Source organism: Nerophis ophidion, linkage group LG03 (assembly GCF_033978795.1).
Source record: "Nerophis ophidion isolate RoL-2023_Sa linkage group LG03, RoL_Noph_v1.0, whole genome shotgun sequence".
Classification (NCBI taxonomy): domain Eukaryota; kingdom Metazoa; phylum Chordata; class Actinopteri; order Syngnathiformes; family Syngnathidae; genus Nerophis; species Nerophis ophidion.
Window position 1 is genome coordinate 46,457,289 of NC_084613.1, and position 15,893 is coordinate 46,473,181.

Genomic DNA, 15,893 nt, shown 5'->3' on the forward strand with positions numbered 1-15,893 from the left:
TTTTAAAGAACAATGTCATGGACGTCTTGAATTTCCAATAATTTCTACAACTTTTTTTTTTTTTTATTGTGATAGAATAATTGGAGCAAAAACTTGTTGGTGTCAAAAAACATTCATGAAGTTTGGTTCTTTAATGCATTTATTATGAGTCTATTGAAAATGTGAACAAATCTGCTGGGTCAAAAGTATACATACAGCAATGTTAATATTTGGTTACATGTCCCTTGGCAAGTTTCACTGCAATAAGGCGCTTTTGGTAGCCATCCACAAGTTTCTGGTTGAATTTTCGACCACTCCTCGTGACAAAATTGGTGCAGTTCAGCTAAATGTGTTGGTTTTCTGACATGGACTTGATTCGTCAGCATTGTCCACAGGTTTAAATCAGGACTTTGGGAAGGCCATTCTAAAACCTTAATTCTAGCCTGATTTAGTAATTCCTTTACCACTTCTGACGTGTGTTTGTGGTCATTTTCGTGTTGGAACACCCAACTGCACCCAAAACCCAACCTCCGGGCTGATGATTTTAGGTTGTCCTGAAGAATTTGGAGGTAATCCTCCTTATTCATTACCCCATTTATTCTCTGTAAAGCACCAGCACCATTGGCAGCAAAACAGGCCGAGAGCATATTACCACCACCATGCTTGACGGTAGGAATTGGTGTTACTGGGATTAAAGGCCTCGTCTTTTCTCCTCCAAACATATTGCTGGGTGTTGTGGCCAAACAACAACATTTTGTTTCATCTGACCACAGAACTTTCCTCCAGAAAGTCTTATCTTTGTCCATGTGATGTCGATTTCACAGCAATGTTAATATAAGTGGCAATGTTAAAGGCCTACTGAAACCCACTACTACCCACCACACAGTCTGATAGTTTATATATCAATGATGAAATATTAACATTGCAACACATGCCAATACGGCCTTTTTAGTTTACTAAATTACAATTTTAAATTTCCCGGGAGTTTCGTCTTCGAAACGTCGTGTGATGATGTGTACGCAAGACGTCACCGGTTTTTAGGAAGTATGAGCGCTGCACACACACACAGCTAAATGTCGTCTGCTTTAACGGCATAATTATACAGTATTTTGGACATATGTGTTGCTGAATCTTTTGCAATTTGTTCAGTCACAGTAGAAAGATGGAGTTGGGAAGCTTTAGCATATAGCCACACAAACACACGGTGATTCCTTGTTTAAAATTCCTGGAGGTGAAACTTTCCTATGGATCAGAGCACGGTCAAGAGAACATGGATTCCAACCACATGTCAACTAGCAGGTTTCGGTGAGAAAATTGTGGTTAAAAAGTCAGTTCTTACCGGAGAAAATCTGAGCTTGGGCCGTCCATAGCTGCCGTCGACTCCCCTGAGACACTGCGCGTCAAGACACCCGTGGAGACACCCTTCCGACTATCAGGTAATATTAAACTCACTAAAACACTAGCAACGCAATAGAAAGATAAGGGATTTCCCAGAATTAACCTAGTAAATGTGTCTAAAAACATCGGAATCCGTGACAATGCAATCGCGTATTTTTTTTTGTAACTTTTTTTTTTTTTTTTTTTCTAGTCCGTCTGTATCAATATCTTTAAACACAAATCTTTCATCCTCGCTCAAATTAATGGGGAAATTGTTGTTTTCTCGGTCCGAATAGCACTTTTTGTTGGAGGCTCCCATTAAAAACAATGTGAATATGTGAGGAGACATCAAACGTGACGTCATCGTCTGCGACTTACGGTAAAGGCAGGGCTTTTCTCTTACAACCAAAAGTTGCAAACTTTATCCTGGATGTTCTCTACTAAATCCTTTCAGCAATAATATGGCAGTATCGCGATATGATCAAGTATGACACATTGAATGGACCTGCTATCCCCGTTTAAATAAGAAAATCTCATTTCAGTAGGCCTTTAAGTACCTACATTCAGCAGCGCATTGATCACAGAGAGCTAACTTCCTTATGCTGCTCTATAGACATGAGCAAGTGAGCTGCTTTCTCGCCTCGGAGCTTGTGAAACTTTATTCTAGATTATAAATCATGTTTCTCCCCTTGACAGTAAAATGATGTGGACATAAATTGAAAGGTTGGTACACTTTGACAGTTATAGACCTGGATCAGTGATGATGTTGAAAGAAAAAGTGAACATTGTGATGCGTTTTTTAAATTAATGCGCCACCGCTGTGGAATACAAGTCACTAAACTACGTATACGTTATTATAAATGTGCCAACATTACATATATACTTACAGCGTGAATATAAAACGTTGATGGAGGTGTTTGGATGTTATTACAAGCGCTTTACAGACAAAATAGAGCTACTCCCACAGACTAACTGTAAGCAGACTTTTGTTCACATTTTTTTTACGAGTTATAATGCATAAAAAAAAGAAAAACGTGTGTTTGTCTTACAAAAGGATTGTGAAGGATAAGCAAAATTCCCCCAAAAAGTGCAGTTCCCTTTTAGTTGACTTGAGTTGAGTTTGAGTTTATTTCGAACATGCAAGCTTACAACATGATACATCACGATTTCCAGTTTCTTTTTTCAACATGTTCGAAAATGAGTAGGAAAAAGCAGAGCTTATTCAATCCTACCCCTTTTCTTTTACATAACAGTTGCTAAAACTTTTGTTCACTTCCCGTTCTCAATTTATTCACAATTTACTCCATAAGTAATCACAATAAAAATAAATAAATAATAATTGGTGAAGTAAGTTATATTTCATACAATGAGATAAGTAAGATTATTTTGAGAATGAAAGAATGAATGGATGAATATATTCAGACCGTTTATCATGGTTCTTGTTCTTTGTACTTTGTAAACACTAAGTTTGAAGACTTTCTTGAAGTGGATCATATTAGTACATTGATTGCTTTGCTTAATCCATTCCATAATTTAATTCCACATACAGATATACTTAAGGTCTTAAGTGTTGTACGTGCGTACAAATGTTTTAAATTACATTTTTCTCTAAGATTATATTTCTCCTCTTTTTTGGAGAAAAATTGTTGTATATTCTTGGGTAGCAGGTTATAGTTTGCTTTGTGTATAATTTCAGCTGTTTGCAAATTCACTATGTCGTTGAATTTCAGTATCTTTGTTTCAATAAATAAAGGATTTGTATGTTCTCTATATCCAACATTATGTATTATTCTAACTGATCTTTTTTGTAAAACTGTTAGTGAATGAAGTGTACTTTTGTAATTATTTCCCCATATTTCTACACAGTAACTCGGATATAAATGAGCTGCCACCTGGTAGAGGAGTTTGCGTGTCCCAATGATCCTAGGAGCTATGTTGTCCGGGGGCTTTATGCCCCCTGGTAGAGTCTCCCAAGGCAAACAGGTCCAAGGTGAGGTATCAGACAAAGAGCAGCTCGAAGACCTTAATGTAGAAGATGTTGCGATCTGTGACTCAGATCTTCACATGTTTATTTTTCCATCTTTGTTTCATTCTCTTCTGACCCACTTACTTCCTGTTTAGTCCGTTACCATGGTTACACATTGATTTCACCTGCTCCTCGTTTTCTACACACCTGGTTCTCCTTGATTTCTCCCTATATAAGCTTTCCTCTTTTCTTTGTTCAGTCTCGGATCCTAATTTGCCCACGCGCAACACTGACGACTCTCGACCTTCATCTTTGTATGTATATTCTCGCTAGCTTTTACGCTAAGCCATTTGTTTATTCCAGCTCACATGCTGAGGAACTGTTTTTCTGTTTTTGGTTTGCTTTCTCTTTACAGCAGTGTTTTTGTTCCTAGCCTTTTATTATTTAATAAATCCATTTATAACTTACCTTGTTGTGTTCATCGCTTCGACGCATCCCCGGAAGAACCAATCCGGCATTACAATGCCACACAAGCGTCACAGTAGGATCCGAGCATCAAAATGTTTTTCCGCGTCGAAACCACGGGAGGAACCCTTCGACTTGGGTTTGTGGTTGGAGCTCGTGGCTTGGGAGCAGGAAAGACTTGACTGTGGGCCTGAAGTCCCCTCCGAAGCCGTTCGCGCTGCCCCGAAGAGGCGGGGGGTCCAGTGGAGAGGCCCCCCGCACGGCAGTAATGTTCCAGCACCACTTATTCCTCCCCATGGACACAGCAAGTTTCACCCCGTCCAGGATTCACCCGTCATTACCGGTAATCCTGCTTGTTTTTTTTCAAATCATTCCTTAAGCTGCCATGACACTTTTTCTGACACAAGCGATGACGTCAATTGGGGAACGCCCACCGGTGACGCAACACCGGCCTCTGTTGATGACATTTTTTCAGAAGATTTTTATATTGTGGACAGTAATTCTCATTCCCAACCTTTTTTGAATATCAATAACATTCATGACAAGATACAGAATTATCAGGATATTTTTTCTTATTATTCTAGTCAACCTCAGTCACCTAGTTTTTCTCCTACACCTCCTTTAAAACCTCATTCTCCGGCCAAGTCCAAGGTGTTTCCTCCCTTTTCTAAAGGAAATTCTGGACAAATTAAAGGGGAGGAGTCGGCCCGCCTCCAAGCCTCCCACCACCCTCCCTTAAGGTCAGTCCCTGACCATAGGGAACGGGTCTGGGATCCCCGTCTGGAGGAAGGGGCTATGACCTATAGCTGTGCTACGGAGGTAGCACAGATACTACCCTCTAAACCACAGCCACCTGTTTTTCCCCTGGCCAAGTCTCAACGGCCTTGTAGACCTCCTCCACCTGTTTTTCCCCCGGCCAAGTCTCAACGGCCTTGTAGACCTCCTCTACCTGATTTTCCCCCGGCCAAATCTCAACGGCCTTGTAGACCTCCTCCACCTGTTTTTCCCCCGGCCAAGTCTCAACGGCCTTGTAGACCTCCTCCACCGGTGTTCGGACTCGCGAGGTCATTACCTCCAGCACGTCCTCCACCACCGGTGTTCTGCACTGCTCCCAGTCTGGTTCTCACACCAGCACATGACTCTCGCCTGGTTTTCAAGCCAGAATTAGACTCTCGCCTGGTTTTCACACCAGAAGATGTTTCTAGCCTGGTTCTCAAGCCAGCACTAGACTCCCACCTGGTTCTCACACCAGCCTCCGACCCAGAACTGGTTCTCATACCAGTTACAGACTTTAGCCTGGAGCCCACTCCAGTACCAGCTCCAGAGCTGGAGCCTACTCCAGTACCAGCTCCACGCCGCCAAGCGCCGGTACCAGCTCCGCGCCGCCAAGCACCGCCGACGACGGGGCTGGAGCCCACACCAGCGTCGACGACGGGGCTGGAACCTTCACCTGTGTCGACAGGGCTGGAGCCCACTCCAGTGCCAGCTCCTCGACAAGCGCCGGTACCAGTTCCACGCCGCCAAGCACTGCCGACGAAGAAGCTGGAGCCCACACCGGCGCCGACGATGAGGCTGGAGCTCACACCAGTCACGACTCCTGCGGCTCCCAGGCCGCCTCCGACGACTCCTGCGGCTCCCAGGCCGCCTCCGACGACTCCTGCGGCTCCCAGGCCGCCCCCGACGACTCCTGCGGCTCCCAGGCCGCCTCCGACGACTCCTGCGGCTCCCAGGCCGCCTCCGACGACTCCTGCGGCTCCCAGGCCGCCTCCGACGACTCCTGCGGCTCCCAGGCCGCCTCCGACGCCTTCTTCGGCTGCAGCACCCGCATCATCCTCGCCAGCTGCACTCGGGCCTGCTTTGGCTGCAGTCCCCGCACCCTCGTCTGCTGCTTCCAAGCCTGCTGGGATTTCGGTGCTGAGGCGTCGTCCACCACGTCGACCACGGGAGTGGCCTCTGCGAGGTCATCCTCCTCGCCAGACACTCCCTCCTCCATGTCGGCCACGGATGTGGCCGTGCCCGGGTCGTCCGCCTCGCCGGGCACCTCATCCTGCGAGGCGGCCACTAATGTGGCCTTTTCGAGGTCGCCCGCCAAAACTTTTTCGGCAGCGGCGTTCCATCCGCCGCCGCCACTTGACTTGTCCTCGGTGGATTCGGGGACACACGACTTGGCGACCCTCCACCGTGGCCTCCCTCCGCCCTCCCTTCGTTTGTGGACTCTGTTTTTGGGGAGGGGGTTCAAGTTGTTTCTTATTTGTTTTTGTTTTCTTTGAGACATCTGGAATCTGTCTTTTTGGGGGGGGGAATACTGTTGCGATCTGTGACTCAGATCTTCACATGTTTATTTTTCCATCTTTGTTTCATTCTCTTCTGACCCACTTACTTCCTGTTTAGTCCGTTACCATGGTTACACATTGATTTCACCTGCTCCTCGTTTTCTACACACCTGGTTCTCCTTGATTTCTCCCTATATAAGCTTTCCTCTTTTCTTTGTTCAGTCTCGGATCCTAATTTGCCCACGCGCAACACTGACGACTCTCGACCTTCATCTTTGTATGTATATTCTCGCTAGCTTTTACGCTAAGCCATTTGTTTATTCCAGCTCACATGCTGAGGAACTGTTTTTCTGTTTTTGGTTTGCTTTCTCTTTACAGCAGTGTTTTTGTTCCTAGCCTTTTATTATTTAATAAATCCATTTATAACTTACCTTGTTGTGTTCATCGCTTCGACGCATCCCCGGAAGAACCAATCCGGCATTACAATGCCACACAAGCGTCACAGAAGACATATCATTGAACCAGATTTCCCTCGCCCGGAAGCGGGTCACTGGGGCCCACCTCTGGAGCCAGGCCTGGAGGTGGGGCACATGGGGGCCGGCCGGGCACAGCCCAAAGAAGCAACATGGGCCACCCCTCCAATGGGCTCACCACCCATAGCAGGGGTCATTGAGGTCGGGTGATGCGTGAGCTGGGCGGAAGCCGAAGGCAGGGCACTTGGCTGTCCGATCCTCGGCTACAGAAGCTAGCTCTTGGGACGTGGAACGTCACCTCACTGGGGAAAAAGGGTCCCGAGCTAGTGCGCGAAGTGGAGAAGTTCCGGCTGGAAATAGTCGGACTCACTTCCACTCTGGCATTGCCGGCAGTGAGAGGCGACGGGCTGGGGTGGCAATTCTTGTTGCCCCCCGGCTCAAAGCCTGCACGTTGGAGTTTAACCCGGTGGACGAAAGGGTAGCCTCCCTCCGCCTTAGGGTGTGAGGACGAGTCCTGACTATTGTTTGTGCTTACGCACCAAACAGCAGTTCAGAGTACCCACCCTTCTTGGGTACACTCGAGGGAGTACTGGAAAGTGCTCCCCCGGGTGATTCCCTTGTCCTACTGGGGGACTTCAACGCTCATGTTGGCAACGACAGTGAAACCAGGAGAGGCGTGATTGGGAAGAATGATACTTGGACTTTTGTGCTCGTCACAGTTTGTCCATAACAAACACTATGTTCAAACATAAGGGTGTCCATATGTGCACTTGGCACCAGGACACCCTAGGCCGCAGTTCCATGATCGACTTTGTAGTTGTGTCATCGGATTTGCGGCCTCATGTTTTGGACACTCGGGTGAAGAGAGGGGCGGAGCTTTCTACCGATCACCACCTGGTGGAGAGTTGGCTGCGATGGTGGGGGAGGATGCCGGACCGACCTGGCAGGCCCAAACGCATTGTGAGGGTCTGTTGGAACGTCTGGCAGATTCTCCTGTCAGAGAAAGTTTCAATTCCCACCTCCGGAAGAACTTTGAACATGTAACGAGGGAGGTGCTGGACATTGAGTCCGAGTGGACCATGTTCCGCACCTCTAATGTCGAGGCGGCTGATTGGAGCTGTGGCCGCAAGGTAGTTGGTGCTTGTCGGGGCGGAAATCCTAGTGGTGAGGGATGCCGTCAAGCTGAAGAAGGTGTCCTATCGGGTTCTTTTGGCTCATAAGACTCTGGAGGCAATGGACAGGTACCGAAAGGCCAAGCAGTGTGCAGCTTCAGCAGTCGCAGAGGCAAAAACTCGGACATAGGAGGAGTTCGAGGAAGCCATGGAAAACGACTTCCGGATGGCTTCGAAGCCATTCTGGACCACCAACCGCCACCTCACGGAAGGGGAAGCAGTGCACTATCAACACCGTGTATGGTGGGGATGGTGTTCTGCTGACCTCAACTGCGGATGTTGTGGATAGGTGGAAGGAATATTTTGAAGACCTCCTAAATACCACCAACACGTCTTCCTATGAGGAAGAAGTGCCTGGGGAATCTGTGGTGGGCTCTCCTATTTCTGGGGCTGAGGTTGCTGAGGTAGTTAAAAAGCTCCTCGGTGGCAAAGCCCCAGGGGTGGATGAGAACCGCCCGGAGTTCCTTAAGGCTCTGGATGCTGTGGGGCTGTCTTGGTTGACAAGACTCTGCAACATGGCGTGGACATCGGGGGCGGTACCTCTGGATTGGCAGACCGGGGTGGTGGTTCCTCTCTTTAAGAAGGGGGGCCGGAGGGTGTGCTCCAACTATCGTGGGATCACACTCCTCAGTCTTCCCATTAAGGTTTATTCAGGTGTACTGGAGAGGAGGCTACGCCGGATAGTCGAACCTCGGATTCAGGAGGAACAGTGTGGTTTTCGTCCTGGTCGTGGAACTGTGGACCAGCTCTATACTCTCGGCAGGGTTCTTGAGGGTGCATGGGAGTTTGCCCAACCAGTCTACATGTGCTTTGTGGACTTGGAGAAGGCATTCGACCGTGTCCCTCAGGAAGTCCTGCGAGGAGTGCTCAGAGAGTATGGGGTCTTATTTTGGCGGTCCGCTCCTTGTATGATCGATGTCAGAGCTTGGTCCGCATTGCTGGCAGTAAGTCGGACACGTTTCCAGTGAGGGTTGGACTCCGCCAAGGCAGTCCTTTGTCACCGATTCTGTTCATAACTTTTATGGACAGAATTTCCAGGCGCAGTCAAGGAGTTGAGGGTTTCCGGTTTGGTGGCCGTGGGATTAGGTCTCTGATTTTTGCAGATGATGTGGTCCTGATGGCTTCATCTGGCCGGAATCTTCAGCTCTCACTGGATCGGTTCGCAGCAGAGTGTGAAGCGACCGGAATGAGAATCAGCACATCCAAGTCCGAGTCCATGGTTCTCGCCCGGAAAAGGGTGGAATGCTATCTCCGGGTTGGGGGAGGAGACCCTGCCCCAAGTGGAGGAGTTCAAGTACCTAGGAGTCTTGTTCACGAGTGAGGGAAGAGTGGATTGTGAGATCGACAGGCGGATCGGTGCAGCGTCTTCAGTAATGCGGACGTTGTACCGATCCGTTGTGGTGAAGAAGGAGCTGAGCCAGAAGGCAAAGCTCTCAATTTACCGGTCGATCTACATTCCCATCCTCACCTATGGTCATGAGCTTTGGATCATGACCGAAAGGATACGATCACGGGTACAAGCGGCCAAAATGAGTTTCCTCCGCTGGGTGGCGGGGTTCCCCCTTAGAGATAGGGGTGAAAACCTCTGTCATCCGGGAGGAGCTCAAAGTAAAGCCGCTGCTCCTCCACATCGAGAGGAGCCAGATGAGGTGGTTCGGGCATCTGGTCAGGAGGCCACCCAAACGCCTCCCTAGGGAGGTGTTTAGGGCTCGTCCAACCGGTAGGAGGCCACGGGGAAGACCCAGGACACGTTGGGAAGACTATGTCTCCTGGCTGGCCTGGGAACGCCTTGGGATCCCCTGGGAAGAGCTAGATGAAGTGGCTGGGGAGAGGGAAGTCTGGGCTTCCCTGCTTAGGCTGATGCCCCCGCGACCCGACCTCGGATAAGCGGAAAAAGATGGATGGATGGAACTCCGATATGGTAACACTAGCGAGCAGTAGAGAATGTGAAGTGCTTTTTGGTCTACCACATATTTTGTTTTATTATTGACGTGCTTCTTGCTACTTTATATTATATATTTTTTTACGTGAGATTTCCAGTTCAATTTATCATTGATTTAACCTAGAAATTTGGTTTAATTTACTCTTTCAATTTATATTCTGTCTATTTGTATGTGTTTTACTTTCTCTTCTACTATTACCAAATAGCATTATTTTAGTTTTACTGAGATTCAACGATAGTATGTTTTTGTCAAACCATCTTTTTATTTTGTTCATTTCTTCTGTTATTATTTGTATTATCTTCTGTGTTCTCTCCTGAACAAAACGCTGTTGTATCATCCGCAAACACTAACTTTTAATCTCTTGTAACTTTACAAATGTCATTTATATAGATTTAATAATTTAGGTCCTGGGCTTCACGGTGGGAGAGGGGTTAGTGCGTCTGCCTCACAATACGAAGGTCCTGAGTAGTCAACATATAAGTCGCACTGGAGTATAAGTCACATTTTTGGGGGGAAATTTATTTGATAAAACCCAACACCAAGAACAGACATTTGAAAGGCAATTTAAAATAAATAAAGAATAGTGAACAACAGGTTGAATAAGTGTACGTTATATGACGCATAAATAACCAACTGAGAAGGTGCCTGGTATGTTAACGTAACATATTATTCTAAGAGTCATTCAAATAACTAACATATAGAACATGCTATACAATAACCAAACAATCTTTCACTCCTAATCGCTAAATCCCATGAAATCTTAAACGTCTAGTCTCTTACGTGAATGAGCTAAATAATATTATTTGATATTTTATGGTAATGTGTTAATAATTTCACACATAAGTCGCTCCTGAGTATAAGTCGCATGCCGGGCCAAACTATGAAAAAAAACTGCGACTTATAGTCCGAAAAATACGGTAAATACGTGTGGACTGCAGGTTGATGCCCCCGTTCAATAAATGACACTTGCAGGTACAGGTTAGCCAGCAACACCAAAAACGTTGAGGTTTTATAGAGAATATAGAACATTAGACACAGCGCTAAAATTCTGTCAAAATGTTTTAGTGTGACTTTGGTAAGCTACAAAGCCTCACCGCTTAATGGATTGTCGGAGCATTATGCCTACTGTAGTCAGACGTACTGTGCATATTATGGTGTGTGTGTGTTTATAAGGACCACAAAATGGCACCTATTAAAAGACATATTGTCGAACGTTTTGTTTAGACCTATTTTGCAAAGCCAACTTTTCATACCCATTGGTACCTGCTTATGTGAATTTGGGATCAGCATAAGTCCCGAAAATGTGCGTGCATCTGCCATTGTAGCCCGTGCAGTGGTCAAGTAAGATCTTTTTCTCCATTCTCTTGTTATGGGGCATTCATCCTTCACTTTGCCATTGCTAATTTAAAATACCGTACATTTCTGACTTATATCTGTCAGTAGCCTCGCCATAGACTGCCCAAAAAACGGCGCATCCTGAGAGACTGGCTTGTCAAAAAGTGGCTTGCAGATGGTCTATAAAACATAATCTAGGCAGCAATTTGACCAAAAAAACACTTTTACATGTTATGTAGACCACGAGGAATTGTTTAAAATGTAGAAAAAAATATGACCTCTTTAAATGCGCCGCAAAATCCATTGCACCTTTTGTATGTAAATACAAAATGATTTTGCCTTCATTCTTTTTCTAATAAATGCACATCATCAGCATTGAAATTAATAAATGTAATCGAAATGAGGTGGTCCACGATGTACCCGTTCTTAAACCAGAGTGCAGCTGGGATAGGTTACAGCATCCCCGCGCCCCAAGAAGAACAAGTGGTAGAAAATGGGTCAATGGACGGAATTTACCGATAAATTGTAGCAGCCCTAGCTTATTCTATTTTTACTTCGTTTTTTTGTGTAATGTTTTAACCCGGAATATGGTCAGCTTGTCTTTACGATGTGTTGCAGGCCAAAAAAGAGCAACTTATTAACCAGCATCCATTACAATTACATGCAAATGCATCATGGCCAATTGCACATATTAGATACAAATGATGTCCCACAGCCAGCACTGCAGTCCTGTGAAAAACACTAACTGTAAGACAACATGGAACATGCATTTTCACTAGAACAAGGATGTCATGGGCCTTTTTGAGAGGTTATTCGACAGAAGTTTCTTGCTGCCCGTAAAGGGCACATCAGTGACTGAGGTGACGGGAGCAATTCTGGGGTACCCTTCTTCTTCTGTTGTTGTGCCATGCCACTGCAGCCTTTGAGACCATTTTTGTTTTGTTCCACAGCATGGGGCACTCTCAGGGTTTGAATCCCTGCTGCGTTTTGGAATGCCTCCTCTGTACCAAAGCCACATCGGAACCAAACCCCTTACACCCTATGCTGTTCTTTTGCCAAGCAAAGATGGCACATTGGGGCTAAGCCACACATGGACCAAATTTCACAATAGCACGGAGGATGCACAGTGGCCAGGGGGCTCAATTGCTGAATAGCCACCATCATATACACATTAGCCATAGTATTCCTTTCACATGCATGCATGACTAAACACCAGCGCATATAGCAAATTACTCTTCTTCATAGTTGTCAAAGATCAGCAAGAGTGGCAACGACATAAACAGGATGAGACAAACTGTGACACTTTCCCAAGCATGCCTCATTAGAACCATGGTGAAGAACGATTAGAGCTTATTATACGTCTCGAGCATTTGTCTCTATAACATACCGGGAAAGTAGCAGCAAATATTAAGAATCCTGTTGGGGAAAAACTACATTGAGTTTACTTAAACGGCACATTTGATCATTTTCACATTCTGGGCTTTTTCTGACTTCTTTTCTGTTGTTGCAATATTAGATAGTCATGTTTACTAATGCCAAAGCATCATATCATGAGGTTAATGAAATTTGTAGTGAGCTTGTACAAAGTCTTGCATAGGGATGATATTTGAAAATAAATTGAGTTCGAGCCCATTATCGAATCCTCTTATCGAACCGATTGCTTATCAATTCTCTTATTGAATTCAAATAGGTTGTTGTATATGGAAAAAAACACGCAATATTTGGTTTAACAAAAGCTTGCTTTTATTTTATAAGAAAAAATAATAATACAATAAATAAATAAATATTGACTGTTACCCCCCCAAAAAATAAAATAAATACATATTGACTGTTACCCAAAGTATATTAAGTTTTCAGAAAAACAAATACAGTATATGCATTAACACAAAAAAAACCTGTCTCTGTGATCACTTATAGTGACAGGTTGTTTATAATAGTCTAATACTAATTATAATAGTGTTAAATAAAATCAGTCCCTTGGGCACAAACCTGAAAATAATACAGCTCTACAAAAAGTGCACATCTGCTGCTATTGGAACATACTGTACTAACTGCACACACTATGACACTAAGTACGCCACAGTCATCAATCAACAATTCTTCTTCCAAAAAATGAGCATGTCTGCTTTTTCAAGATCAAGTCGACCCTCTCTTAGCTAATCGTGTCGCCAGCGGTGGAAAAAACATGTTCACTTGGCGTAGAACTAGCTTGGACACACAGATAGGTTTCACGACATCCTCCTCCAGTCGGTATCTTAATCTTCTGGGGTCTATCAGTGTGGCCTCCTCCAGGAATGACTGCACGTGCTTGTCCTGGAGGGAAAATGAGGGACAGATATAGCATAGAATTTGGGGGGAAATTAGCTGAATGTGAAGACCAGGGTGTCTGTTATTAAGTCTTTAGCGTATCTGTATGTGGAATTAAATGATGGACTGGATTAAGTAATGAAGTTAAACATTGTACTGATATGATCCACTTTAAGAGGTTGTTCAAATTAATTGTGCTTACAAAGTACAAAGAAGAATTATGAGAAATACTTTCAACTTTGTTGAAAATAAGATATTTTTCATTTCAGTATATTAACAATGACTGAATTAATTAATTACATATTACAAAACTGTTGTAAATACTAATTTACATATGTTATTTTTTATAAAAAAGATAATTAGATGATGTATATATTTGTAAACGCTCTGAAGTGGGAAAGGGGTAGGATTAAATAAGCTTTACTTCTTCCTACTCCTTTTCGGACATAATGTAAAGTGAAATGATGTGAAACTGTGGTGTTATGCTGTAAGTGTGTTCATGTACGAAATAAACTAAAGAAAGAAAGAAAGAAAGCACTAGATTATTAGAAATACCTGCAAACTCTGGAGTGGTGTGGGCTACAAGATACTGTTAACGTTATCAGACACATACAAAAAGGCTAACGTTAACGTTAGCTACTGACAATGCTTAGGTAACGCTAGTCTAGCTAACATAACTGCAGTCCTGGTTGACAGAGGTAACGTTATATTAGCCTAAAGGCCACAAGTGAGCAAATACAGAAATTAACCGGCAATAGTTAATGTTAGTTACTCACCAGCACTATCACTGGAACTGCAGAAGAAGAGGGGCGTGCTTCGTCATCTCTGTCGCTGCTTCTCCACGTGTCGAAGACATGCCATGGTTCTCGAACGTTCAGGTTATGTGCGGCCTGAACATGTTTCAACATGCTTGTTGTACAACCCCCTTACATGAGAGCCTGGCAATAATTATATATTGCCGTTTCGTCGTCGTATTTTTGGGGAAATTGATGCCGAACCTTGAGGCGTTTCTTTTTCGGTCCATTAGTTTTGCTGTATATCTGCCGCCTACTGAGCTACGTCATTTACTGTGATGTCCCGCAGGGCATTTCCTGTGGGACGGGATTCGGATAAAGAACCAACTCTTTTTCTTTACTGTAGTGGCCTCAATAACGGGAACCGGTTCTCAAAAAGGGATTCGAGTCCATAGAATCGGTTCTTTTCTTATCGAACAACCGGGAGAAGCGGTTTCGGACATCATCCCTAGTCTTGCATGCCTCTGTTCGTGGGGGTTTTCTGTCTGGCTATGTTGTGTACTTATTTGGACATGTATGTAAAGCTTTCGCCCTCTGATTCAGGCTGTGACGAAAACACAAAAAAAGGTAAAATAAAGTAATATTTTCATCTATTCTTGGTATGCGCACAACAACATCAAAGTGTGACATGAGATGACAAATGCTAAAAGCAGCTGTTTTTACACTGAATCTATCAAAGACTGTGCGGGTGCACCTAATTTTGTGACCATGTGAATCTATATGATGTTTATGAAGTTCTTTTTTGACTGTGTCTGGAAAAAAATAAGTAGTGAACAATTCAAGATAAAGTACATCCATTTTGTTATGTTGCAGCCTTATTCCAAAATGGAATAAATCGTTTTACAAAATAATTTCCTAATTCTACTGACAATATTTTTTTTTGCAACTTACATTAAAAATGTATAGAAAATCCCATGTACTAAGTAAGTAACTATTTACAGTATGTAAAGTATTCACAGCCTTTGCTCAATGCTTTGTTGATGCACCTTTAGCAGTAATTACAGCCCTAAGTCTTTTTCAATACGATGCCACAAGCTTGGCACACCTATCTTTGGGCAGTTTCACCCATTCCTCTTTGCAGTACCTCTCAAACGGCATCAGATTGGATAAGAAGCTTTGGTTTCCATCCAGTATGTCTCTGTACATTGCCCCATTCATCTCTGGCTATGTCTACACGAAGCTGGATAACCCCTTGAACGAATAATTATTTAGCATAAGCTCCGTTTCAGCCACGCTAAAATATCGTTTAAGGTGCCCCTCTTCGGATATTTTTTTACACGGCAAGTGCGCGGTGTATTTCTTGAATCTCCGGCTCTTAGCTTTGTACGGACTCATTGAACGTTTACAAAGTGTGTTCAGAGAGGAAGTGACGCAAGAAAGAACACGCCCCACACATGAAGTGATGTCATGAAGAACGCGCCACAGCCAGCTTCAAAATAAGGCAGTTTCGTAACTCGGAGCTAACCACTGGAAACATGGAGGCGAATCATCCAGAAAGGCCAGTGTTTCTCCTTCCCTCTGTACAGATGCTAGTGGAAATCACATGAATACCTTGAGTGAAAGCGATTGCAGCTATTTTGGATACAACACGTCTTAGACGGCAAGAGAACTTTCAAATGTCCAGGTCAGCTGTGATTCTACTTACCGAAAAACTTTTCCATTTGTCGAAGGAGAGACAACGAGAATGCAGGCTCCCGTGAATGTGATTTTAAAAAAAGTAGCGTGCGCTTTGTATTACCTGGCCGTCGAGGGAAGACTACGGAAAGCGGAGAATGCTTTTAGACTGGATAAGCAGACTGTATCAGATAT

The 15,893-nt window shown here is 44.4% G+C and overlaps 1 protein-coding gene across 4 annotated transcripts in view; it reads right to left on the reverse strand.

Annotated features, from left to right (window-relative positions):
• Window positions 1-15,893, reverse strand: part of crim1 (cysteine rich transmembrane BMP regulator 1 (chordin-like)) — a 110,652-nt gene that overhangs the window by 76,414 nt on the left and 18,345 nt on the right. The gene's annotated exons all lie outside the window — the stretch shown is intronic.